The 11,501-nt window shown below is 40.6% G+C and overlaps 1 long non-coding RNA gene across 1 annotated transcript in view; it reads left to right on the top strand.

Moving 5' to 3' along the window:
• The first annotated feature begins 1,927 nt into the window (after window positions 1-1,927).
• LOC123480204 (uncharacterized) overlaps window positions 1,928-11,501 on the top strand; it is a 54,773-nt gene continuing 45,199 nt past the window's right edge. The window contains exon 1 of the long non-coding RNA XR_006656113.2: window positions 1,928-2,129. This is a non-coding gene — a long non-coding RNA (uncharacterized lncRNA). The remainder of the gene's footprint in view (window positions 2,130-11,501) is intronic.

The following is an 11,501-nucleotide window of genomic DNA, read 5'->3' as shown; positions in this document are numbered from 1 at the left end:
ACTGACTCTCTGTGATGGAGGAGGGACTGGTGTGAGGGGGGCTGTCCGGGAGAAACTCTGGGGCTTTTAGGACGTTGAATTCTCACAGAGAAGATGCAGTTTAAGGAAGCAGAAGATGAATGAATATAAAGCTTGCAAACTAAATCGCTGAAATAAAATTGTGTACTTAATTGATGCACTTTAGGTGTGAGGGAGGGACGGGAGAGGGCATTAGGAAATTTGCATCTGAGAAGATACTGTGTTCTAAGAATAGTTTGAAGATTTCTGTGGCTGACATCTTGAATGGTAAATGAGGAATCGCCACCACTTTGTCTTCAAGAATTTCGGCAACAGCATAGGCAGATCCCCTTGACATGGGCTGAGTCAGTCCACCTCCCACTGAACTCAGCCCGAGGTTATTAGCTAAATACCTTCAAGATCTGGTGTTTATGTCCTTTGAGAGGGAGGTAGACTGTCTCGTGTGAGAGGGAACTGCATGCCAGCTACGTATCTGAGATCAATCTTCTGTGCCTCTATGTCGCAAACCCCTAACAGTCTCCACTCCGCTGACTGTGTACGCTTTTAACCAGAATTACATTTGCACGTTAGTGCTGCAAGACAGTGCTGCGAGATGGTTGAAGTCCAGGCTTTGAAATCAGATACGCTGGCCCCAGCACTTAGGAGCCCCGGGACTCTGGATAAATTATGTAACCTCTCAGAGGGTGTGTCCCCACATTTGTAAAGCAGGCATTTGGTAATTAAATACTAATTGAGTACATTCTTTCTCAGACCATGGAGAAGGGACAGGCAACAACAGCAACAAAAATAAGCCTCCTACCCTTAGGACTGTATAATTTGGCCAATGATACCATCAGATTACATTTCTTCAAAAAGTGTTTATAACTCTTGAATGACACCACAGGCAGAAAACCCTTAGCAGAGTGCCTGCTACATAATAATTGCCAAAAAGCATGGTGTTTTCATGTTGTGTTTTGATGTGAGCATTCCTTCACACCACTATAAATCAGCTACTTGCGTAACGTGATTTGCAAAGTGCCAGGGAGGCCGGTGTGCAAGTGAAACACTCCCTCTTACCCACCTGATGGTTTCAGACTATAACAAAGTAATCAAATCCGAGGTTACATGTGGGTTGTGGGCAATAGCGTGTTCTGGGGGATAAGTGAGCAACATACATGAGGGAAGACGCGGCTAGCTTAGCTTTTGGAGGAAACCGAAATGTATACATTCTTACAAGGTGAAATACTATGGGAAGTTGGGGGTCTGTGTTAAAGTATGAATAAATTTGTATGTTATGATTTGCATTTGGAAGTGACAGAAGTATGTTAAGCTTATTTTAAACAGCTGCAGACAAGAGACAGGAAATCAGGCTGCTTCCAAACACTGGAAATGCTCCTAAGGTTTTCCTATGTATTCAAAATGGAGGACTTAGTTTTGAAGTGGAGTGATAATGGACAAAACACAATAACTTTATTTAAGTTGATTCTGCCTGCATTTTTAATCACGAAAAGTGTAAATTGTAAACTACCACAACTTCCTCCACTGTCACGTCCTAACACTTTCCTCAGTTAGCTGAAATGTTGTTCACAGACTTGCAACACAAACACCAAGGTCGACATTTAACATGTTGCATTCCGCTGAGGAAAGTATCCGCGGGTTTGTCCTTCCCTCTTCATGCTGCCTGGCAGGTAAACACAGGGCACGCCCTGCCATCCCAAAGGCCAAGCACAGTCGAGTTTATGTTTGTTTAAGGAACTCACTTGGAATGTGTTTATCCACCCCATGCTTTCTGGTCTGGGTTAGTAGGGAGAGATTGCAGTTTCCTGTAAGCGCCCAGAAGGGATGTGTAAGACGGAAACTGAATACACCAGAAGTTTCCCCAGGATAGTGCCTAGCTTCCTTTTAATTAAAGCTGATTCTTTTTTAAAGGAAGAATCATATTTCTGATTTTCTGTCTTTCTGTATCAAACAAGGGACTTACAATGCCTGGCTTCCACAGGGAGAGCTTTAGCAGAGAGGCAAAGCCAAGGAAGGTTATCCAGCCCAGCCCCGGGAGGACCTGAGCAGCAGCTGCGAATGAGGTGGCCAGTGGTTCAAAGGCTGAAGCTGTCTGGGAATTGCATACGTTACACGTAAGCAAGCTATCTGGCTATTGTTTGAGGAGGGGGGTGTGCCATTAGCTACAGATAGAGCTTCGGAATGCACCTGCATTAAGAATTTTTGTCCAGTATTCAAACATTTCCAGGTGAGACAAGTGGTTTTAACAGTTTTGTTCATTCAGCTCTAATATCCTGAGGGATGCACACATGAGGACCACTCCCCCCACCCCCCGACTTACAGGGTGAATTGCATCAGAAATTTAGCAGAGAGAAGATGCAGATAGAACTTTGAAAAGCACACAAAACCTTAAAAGCAGTGAAGTAGGGGTAGTAGGCCCCCCTTTGCCCATATTGCCATGGCATTTGCTCAGACACTTCCAGCAGATGTGAAGATGCTGGCCAAGGTGAGAGGTGCGGTGTCTCTGTCTTTCACACTGAGATAATCATTTACTCACAGCAGACTATGTTAGGGAGACAAGGAAAAGCCCTGAGGATGTAGATCCCCAGGAGTAGCAGGATGGGGAGGCTGTGCCTGCTTCCCACAGGGACTCGTCTGGACAGGTGGATCCAGAGAGAAATTGTGAAAGCCTTGTGGTTGAAGGCATGGGCTGTGGGGTCACACCTGCCACACCCTGTACTAACTCCATTGGTGACTTTTGGTAAATTGCCTAATTCCTGTGAACTGCATTTTCCTCATCTGTACCAGATGGACATTAAACCTACTTCACATAGGTGATGGAAGTGGTGCTTGTAAAGCAGTAAGTACAGAGATTGGTCCATAATTCCCCATTAGTTAATGTTAATGACCTTCATTGTTGGCAGGTACTGTGGTTCGGGGGAAAGGGAAGCACTCACTAGAGATTCAGGGTCCAACTCCAGCAAAAGGGAGCCTCCTTCCTCCTCTACATCCCTGAGGTCTCCCAGGGTCCCCTCCAGGGATGTCCCAGGACACCCAGCTTAAGCACGAAGTGCCTGTACAGTAGCTCTGAGCAAGAGGGGGGACCCTTCAATGCTCTGGTCCTCTTGTGTCCAGGTGAAAAACATGGCAGGATTTATCACCCAGAAAAAAAAGTCTTCTGGCTGTCATCCAGGCATACCAAGTTTCGAACTCTTTTTCAATTCATCAAATGTGTTTGATGCTTATTTAATGGTATAGCTGAAAGACACTTCAGATTGGCCCAGAAAATGAGAACGAGGAATGCAGCATGTAATTTTCTTACAGATGTAAATCTTTCTTTTATTTTCTCTTACTTGAAAAGAAAATGAATGCAAAAAAAAGAAAGAAAAAATTACTGAAATGAGCAAAACTTAAGCATCCAACGTTCAAAAACTTACAGTAATGGCGCAGTAATCTTACAATATATTATTGTCTAGTCATACTCGATGTGATTTCTAAAATGAAACTGATTTTGTATCAGTCTACAAGTGGAAATTTTGAATTTTTTGAGTGTCGTGTACTAAAAATGTTAGCTTTTAAGTTACATCTAAAACTATAGATTTACATGGTGTTTGACCTCATGCATCCAGAATGGAAGAGTCAAAGCAATTAATTAGAAGCAGTCGTTTGTTCTAACATTCTATTTTTTTTTCACAATTTCCACATCTACACGTTCAACATTATTTTTCCTCTTAGCCAATACAATTAACCTACAGAAACCATACTGAAAATGTATCAGAGAATTTCTCCAAAATACTATGTCATAAGGATCTCAGTTACTTTCAAACTCACAAGTCTATAGAGAAGTAAGAAATTAATTGTATGTGGAAAGGAAATCAAAAGAGACCAGAACAAAAATTAAAATCGTGGGAGAATGTCAGTTTATTCATGTATAAAGCCAACTAAGTCTGTGTATATTAAAACGCCAAAAATAAATAGGCTTTTCTCTCTGCAATTTCAAAGTTATCAATTGCCATCTGTTAAAATCAAAATTTAATATAGTACAAATAATGGAACTAATATTGAGTGTGCAGTGCTATGCTATGAATAGCAAATCATGATCAAGTTTCTAAGTGATTGACTTTTTCATAAAGTAAAAGGGAAATATTTCTTTAATTAAAATGGAGATCTGGCAAACACTTATGAGAATAAAATATCAAGCACCTTGAGTGGTGAGAAAATTGATACAATGAAATATTAAATAAAGAGGGTAGTTTCTTAATTACCCCGATGCAATGAAAATTCCAATGCAATTAGAAGATCACAATGAAAATTCCGCTCAGCTAGAGAAGTTCAATACACGATTTAGGGAATCTCTGCTCAGGGAGGAAAAGAGGTGGGGCTATAGGCAGCTCGACGATGAAGCCCTTGCGTCTGGTCTTCCTGTCGCCAGCACGTGGCTCGCTGGCACCGCAGTGGAGCTGCCTTAAGGATTTGTTGCAGCGAACCGAGTGTGCGATGACAGAAAGCAACAGCCGAGGTATCTGGGAGTTTCTTCAGGCCCGTTTCTGAGCCGTGGGGCAAATTCCATGTTGCAGGAGAAGGGAGGCAATTATACAGATAACCACAGGGATGTTATTCATTTAGCTATTCAGCCATTCGGAAAAGGGTATTTTCCAAGCTCATCCAGTGTTCCCAGAAAATATCCCCAGTTCCAGATATTTAACAGTGTTTCCCAGATTAGTCCTTGACCTCAAGGATTCCATGAAGTCAAAGCTTCACTTAAGCTCTGACCTAAACTGAGGGTTATCCTGAGAGAGCAGTAGAGTTGAAGTTTCTAACCCTAAATCTAATGCCACTCATTCACTTAAAATCCTTCAAGGTTCCCCCGCCCCCCTTTCTTTAGGATAAAGTTCAAACTTCTTGGCATTGCTCACAAAGCCCCCTTGACTCACCCTCTGCACACCCCTGGTCTCAGGTGCACCTCTGTCTTTCTGCACTCCGAGGGAGCTGCGCGACATGCTTAGCTGAGGAGCAGCTTTTGCCCAAGCAAACCGCTTTGCCCGGAATGCCTTTCCCTCTCCTACCCACCAGACCAAACTGAGTACGCCCAGCCAATATTGCAGTTCTTGGTCTCAGTGTCTCCTTGCTGTGAAGAGTGCACACGTGCGTGCACACACATGCACGGGCACGCACAGGCACACACCGTGCCCAGGCCTGAATCAGTTGCCTCCTTTTTAGTGCTTTTCCTCTGTGCGCTTATAATCCTTGAACTGTCTTCATAGTGCTTATCCCTTAGGTTTTTAGTCATTGACTGGTTTGCCTCAACCAAATTTCAAGAAGAAATCTATTTTATTGAATCTCCTACCAAGAGCACTTACTAGTTCATCTGGCCATTAATGGGTTCTCAGTAAAAGTCCTTACATTATAACAGATGCCAGAGTTCAAAGCAATCACTGGGAAAATGACATTTCAGAGCTTCACATAAGACCTTTATATTTTGGACCCTAAATATTCCAATTAGACCTTTCTCTATTTTCGTGCATTTTACACCTATCAGTTAAATATTTCCATAAACCATATTTTTTAAAGTAGCAACATAATTTCACTCAAATTCAGGAAGAGGTCAGATATTTGCACAAAAGTCAGAGAGTAATAAGTGGAGAGTTGAGGCTCAATTAATCTTAAATGAAATTCTCTTCTTTTTTCAGTGCTCAGGTTTTCTAAGTGAGGGTTCTGAGTAATCTGTCCAGTCTGTTGTTCACTCTGAAAAGCAAAGCACAAACATTTCCCACTAAGGTGATTAAATTCCCCCCTTGCGTAGGCCTGCATGAAAAATAATAAGTTCAAAAGCCTAGAGACATTGTGTGGGGAAAGAAAGGAGTCGTTAAACCATAGAGATTGATTTCCTTAAAGTGAACTATTCTTAATATTTTCTTTTTGTTGAATAAATTCACAAGAATGTTATTAATTGAACAGAGTTGATAGTTTCTGTAATTTTTTCCCGACAGTAATAAATGTGGCCCAGAGCTAAATTAAGACATCCTCTCACTACTTTGGGCATAGCATTTTTCCCCAAACAGCTGGTTTCTGTTAATAGGCACATCCTTCCTGCCAGAGCAAGCAAATTTGTAATCCCCAGCATGCTCGCTCTGCTACTGCCCCAGAGCACAGAATCGCACGGTCAAGGGTCTTTTTTCCTGTCGAAGTTGTGCTTTACGGAGACACACCGTTCATTTTGGCACTCCTACTTTAATTATAGTGTGGGCGGGAGAACCAGTAAAGCGGAAGGTGTGCAGTTGCCTACTTCAAATATTTAAGCTCGCAAATCCTCAACGTATGAAAAGTTCTCCAAATGCTATAAAAATACATTGCAAATTACAGAAGCATCTCCTATACATAATTAGAAAATATTTTTAAAAATAGACTATGGCTATAATGTACTCAGGATCTGGTTAGCTCTGGAATGCCTCGTTCCGGGTGAAATGACAGTCACGTTGTACTTTCACAGTTTCATGTTTGCCAGGAGTACTTGGTAATTTTATAGGGTTTGGGGTTATTTAGTTTTATTTGTAATTCAGTTGTGTGAAAGTAATAATTGGGCTTAATCCGTAACTCCCCAAGTAAACATGCTTTGTTGCAGCTTCAGATTGTGGGCTGGCCCATAGTTTCAGTTGCAGTTAATTCCTCTGGGAAAGCATATGCTTATTTGAAATACTGTCATTCAAAGCGTATGCTTATTTGGAAACAGAATAGGTAGAAGATTGCATTTTCCACTTGTAAAAAGTCATTTAAATATGATTCAAAGGAGAATGATCTATGAAGGGGCAAGTAAAAATGGTTTTGATCACAAAACAAAACAAAATACATAATGTGATTTTTGATGTAGGAAAGGGTCCTTTCAAAATAACTTCAGAAGCCAGAAAGAGAACTGAGAACAGTCTGAAAGCAGCAAGTGTAGGTAGGAATAAATGGGGGTCACATGCTCAGCAGTGAGACTGAGTCAGATGGGCGGACCTTGGGTTCCCTTGCGGCCCACTTTGGAGGAGCAGTCCCACAGGGAGGTTCTTCTGGAGGAGACGCAGAAGGCTTTCCTGGAGATAAAGTGGACGCATCCTAAAGGTAATGGTTTTCATGAACAGGAAGAGGAAATAGTCCCAAATTTGCATTACCTAGTAAGATTTGGACCATATAAGCAAAAAATTGACAGAAGTAAGAGGAAAATGATTAAACCAATAGTCATATTGGAAGACTTTTCAAAGAAACAAAATTTCAGTAAGGATATCAAAGATTTGAATGGCATGATTAACAAAATTCAAGGAAATTATATATAGCAATCTGTTTATAAGTTGCCAAAAACACATTCTTTTCAAATCATATGGAACATTAATCACAACACATTCTCGGATGTTAAACAAAGAATTTAAATTGCACAGTATTCTCTGATCGCAGAGAAATAGGTTAGAAATCAATAATACATAACTGCAGAATGTCGGGTATTTAGAAATTAACAAGCACATTTCTAAATAACTCATGAGTTATACCAGAAACCACAATGGAAATTAGAAAGTATTTTTAACTCATTGATTATGCAAGTGTATCAAACTCGAAGAATGCGGAAAAAGCTGTGCTCGTAAGAGAGCAAGTGGAAGCTGTAAGACTTCCCGTGACCCGAGCCCAGAATTCTGCAAATTCACTTCTTCAGCATTCCTCTCTTGAAACACTTGCAAAAGGGCCAGTCTAAATGGAAAGGAGGATCACACAGTTAAAATAAGCACTGTTTCTCCACACAGAAACCAAACTGGACCCATCCACCACAAAGCCTTCCAAAGGCAGCCTTCCTTGGTTCTGTGTTCTTGAAACTCTCACTGAGAGGGGGCAGGGAAAGGGTGACGTGGACCATGCCCTTTAGCCACCCCTGTGGCCTCCACGGAACCAAGACATGGAACATTCTAGCGATGTGTGCTGACCCTTTCAGTCAGAGGGGAATCAGACTGTCTCTGGCCCACTTGAATAAAGTTGTGTAATAAATAGTCTTTAAGTAAGGAGTGTGTGTTTAGGAATCACCTGTCAGAGTTTTCCAATTCTGATTTCATCAGGAGTCCATTCTTCTCTGCAGTAGGGCCTACCTTCTCTTCAAAGTAATGGATAGAAAACAAGGAATTCTCTTCTGGGTGGACTTTCCCCCCAAAGCCTGCTGTTTCTCAGGACATTGGAGGCATCCTAGTCTTTGCCGATGACTAACCACTGCCCCAAGTGGGCTTTTCATAGGCTCTCCCAGCAGGCCTTAGCTGGTCCAGGACTGCACCATTTCTGGAGCACCCGTCCAAGGCCTCGGGCACGGCACCTGTGGGCTGGGAGGGGGGGAGGTTGGCCCCCTGCTACACAGAGTCGCAGTAGGTGGTGGTAGGTCCTTTTCTTCAAAACCCAGTTCTCTGTACTGCTGACCATATTGTAGCCTTCCATAGTTTCTCCAGGGTTGACCTTCTCTTCTTTTGAAGTATCATAGGATTTCTTCAGCAATTTCTCTCACAATAGTTGGACCTCTTCCTGAATGTAATTATGGTTACAGCATAGTGTAACGTTGAAGGCAGAATGGGTGTACTTGTTATTTCCCCAACCTAGCACCATGTTCTCATGCAGTATGCCTTCAATATGTATTACACAAATTTATGGGTCAATGCTAATTTACCAATCTATTAGAAATTGTATCATTAAAAAGATAAGTATATGAGCTTGACATTATGTGTTCATTTTTTTAAATTTATACTCAAAGATATGTGTATTGCTTTTAGAGAGAGGAAGGGAGAGAGAGAGACATCAATTGTTTGCCTCCTGTACACATCCCAACCAGGGATCAGACCTGCAAAGTTTTGGTGCGTGGGACGACGTTCCAAACATCCAAGCCACCCAGCCAAGGCAACATGAACTTGTTAACACGTACTTGGTGGTTCCCGATCTTCACTCAGTTTCCCACCTGCTTTCACAGTATTTATGGAATAATCTGTCTGCAATTTTGGTGGATATTGATCATAAGGTTCCCTAATTTGCATTTTCCAAGTTGAGTCTCATGATTTTGATAGCATTTCCAATTTGAGTTGTTAATTTTACAAATTAGTGCATTTAATTATTTCTAGTATTAAAATAGTATTTCCATTTACTATACTCTCTCAGATTTCAAGAGTTTTTGAGAAAACATGATTAAAATCTTGGACTGCTCCTATATATATATATAATGAACCTAGGCTTAGAAAAAGAAATAATTAAAAGTAATTAAATATACTCAATATATTTTGTGTGGCCTTACTATTTGATTACTTTTCATTGATGTAGGATTTAAACTTTTCTGAAAATCACTCTCTTTGATGAAGAAAAGGGAAACAAGACCAGAATCAATTACTTTTCTATTCTCTTTGTCAATAGCTCTGAGCTTTTGTTAAGCACTATGTATACACTTGTGTTAAGTAAAATATATCTGTAAATGCAATGCTATCTACCCTTTCTTCTTCTTAATGCATTAATCACTAATGTGAAATTGCTTGACAGTGTCAAATAATTTGCTTTTTTAAAACTTTAGACACTATTTGTAGATATTTTTAATGCTTTCTATTCATTTTTGTTATGTACATAGCCTTGCATCCTGCACTTTAATTTTTTTTTACACCCAAGTTTGTCAAGAAATTCCCTGTGTAGCTCACCTCTCCACTTTTCATCTTCCTTGAACAGCACTTTTGGAGGAAAACCAGAACACTCCAATCCTAACCCATGAATAATTCACATTGTACAACTTCAACCCGACCTTCACTGGCTCTCAGTGATTCCTCTTCAACTTCTATTGATTCTGTGGAGAAAACTAAGGCCATATACACTCTCTTCATCTCCAAGAATCAATGCCCCTACATTTATACAACTTCCAGACTCAGAGAAGAAGAGAACCGTTATTATAATCACAGACTTATAGAAATAAAGGGAAGTTAGGAGGTCATTTAGTCTAAGTCTTTTCATTTTGCAGTTGACGTACCTGAAGCCAAGAAAGGTAAAGCCGAGAACCCCAAAGAGCCAAAGATGTCTATTTCATTATCCTTTTAATTCCTTCTTTTCTTAGAAATATTCCGTAGTTCTTTCCTGTCTTTACAAGATGATGCTTAATTTAAAAAAACCCTTCCCTTGTTAATATATTTTCAGTGTATTCCATTGAACTGGCAACTTGCGTTCATTCCACACGTCACTGTAGCAATCAGAAATGCAAACTTCACTCGGACATCTGCCACGTGTGTGTCCGTGGACAGAACTGTACCATATGGTGCTTCTGAATACAAGAAACCCTGCTGGAAACTGCAGAGGGTTTTGCTTTTTTCGAGGGTGGAGAGGGAGGCATTACACAATCTATGTGTTTTCACTTTTACATACTCATCACTGATGAAAACAAGTATTTTCTTATAAGAATATTTCTCATTCAACATTACAGTGAACATTATGTGTCGGGATGGCAAAAGAAATGCAGTTTTTCATCCCTTGGATCACTGCCAACATTGTCAGTGACAACGTGAACTGTCAATAAATGAAGAACAATGGTTTTATAGAATCAGGACTTTTAAAGTTATTCACATTCTTGGTCACAGAAAGTTTTGCTTGTGGGAGTTTGCTCTCTGCCATAGATGTGACCTTTTAGGAGATGTGCTAGTAGTGATAGAGAAAGTCTGTCCAATAGACAGTTTCAGAATGAGGAACTCAGGCAGACATGTCTCCACAAATCTTTTCCCTGTTTAAAAAAAAAAAAAGTTAGGGAGAAGAGGAAGTGGCTGTAATGGCCAGAAATAGCATGCCAACTCCAAAGAAACATTTACAATCTGCAGAAAATTATGATGATCATCAATTCTAAAATTTTTATCACTTATACTGAATTTTAAGTGGAAGTTAGATTCATTTTCTCTAGCACAAATGTATGAATGATAAGGTACTGCTCTTTGGGATAAAATATGTTTTATTCCTGAAAACATCTTCACATCTTTCACTCAGCTTAGAGATGGATGCGTACATCTGGGCCACTTCTCTTGTCATCAAGAGGAAGACAGAAAAAGCTGCATTTCTTCTGTCTTACCTTCCAAATATATGTAGATACTGATGTAGATATATAGACACAGGTATAATATGCATTTGTATATTTCAGTGAGTCCTCGTAGTTTTACTCTATACTTATTGTTTAATTCTGTGGGTACCGTAAATTTCCCTCCTCTAGGTCTCATGTATTTAATAAGTAACTCACTATGCCAACTGTGCATATGTTCGATGAGAGTCCCGGGTGCCAAGGCTAACCAGTTCGTCTAAGTCGGGCTGATGCTGGCGGGAGCCCAGGTGACTGAGGCTCAGCAGCTACATGAAGCAGATGAGGCTCTTCCCAGGGTACTATTGAGGATACTATTTCAAGCAGCTGGTAGAGAGTTTAGAAATTCTCTCCTCCCGGACATTTGGTGTTGCCTTGCTCTTGGAACAAAAGTTAAGCAGAGAAGTAGTGTCAAAGTAACATT

The sequence above is a fragment of the Desmodus rotundus genome, chromosome 6, assembly GCF_022682495.2.
Source record: "Desmodus rotundus isolate HL8 chromosome 6, HLdesRot8A.1, whole genome shotgun sequence".
NCBI classification, from domain to species: domain Eukaryota; kingdom Metazoa; phylum Chordata; class Mammalia; order Chiroptera; family Phyllostomidae; genus Desmodus; species Desmodus rotundus.
Note: the sequence above shows the minus strand (reverse complement) of the source record. Positions and strands in the feature narration are given on the sequence as shown.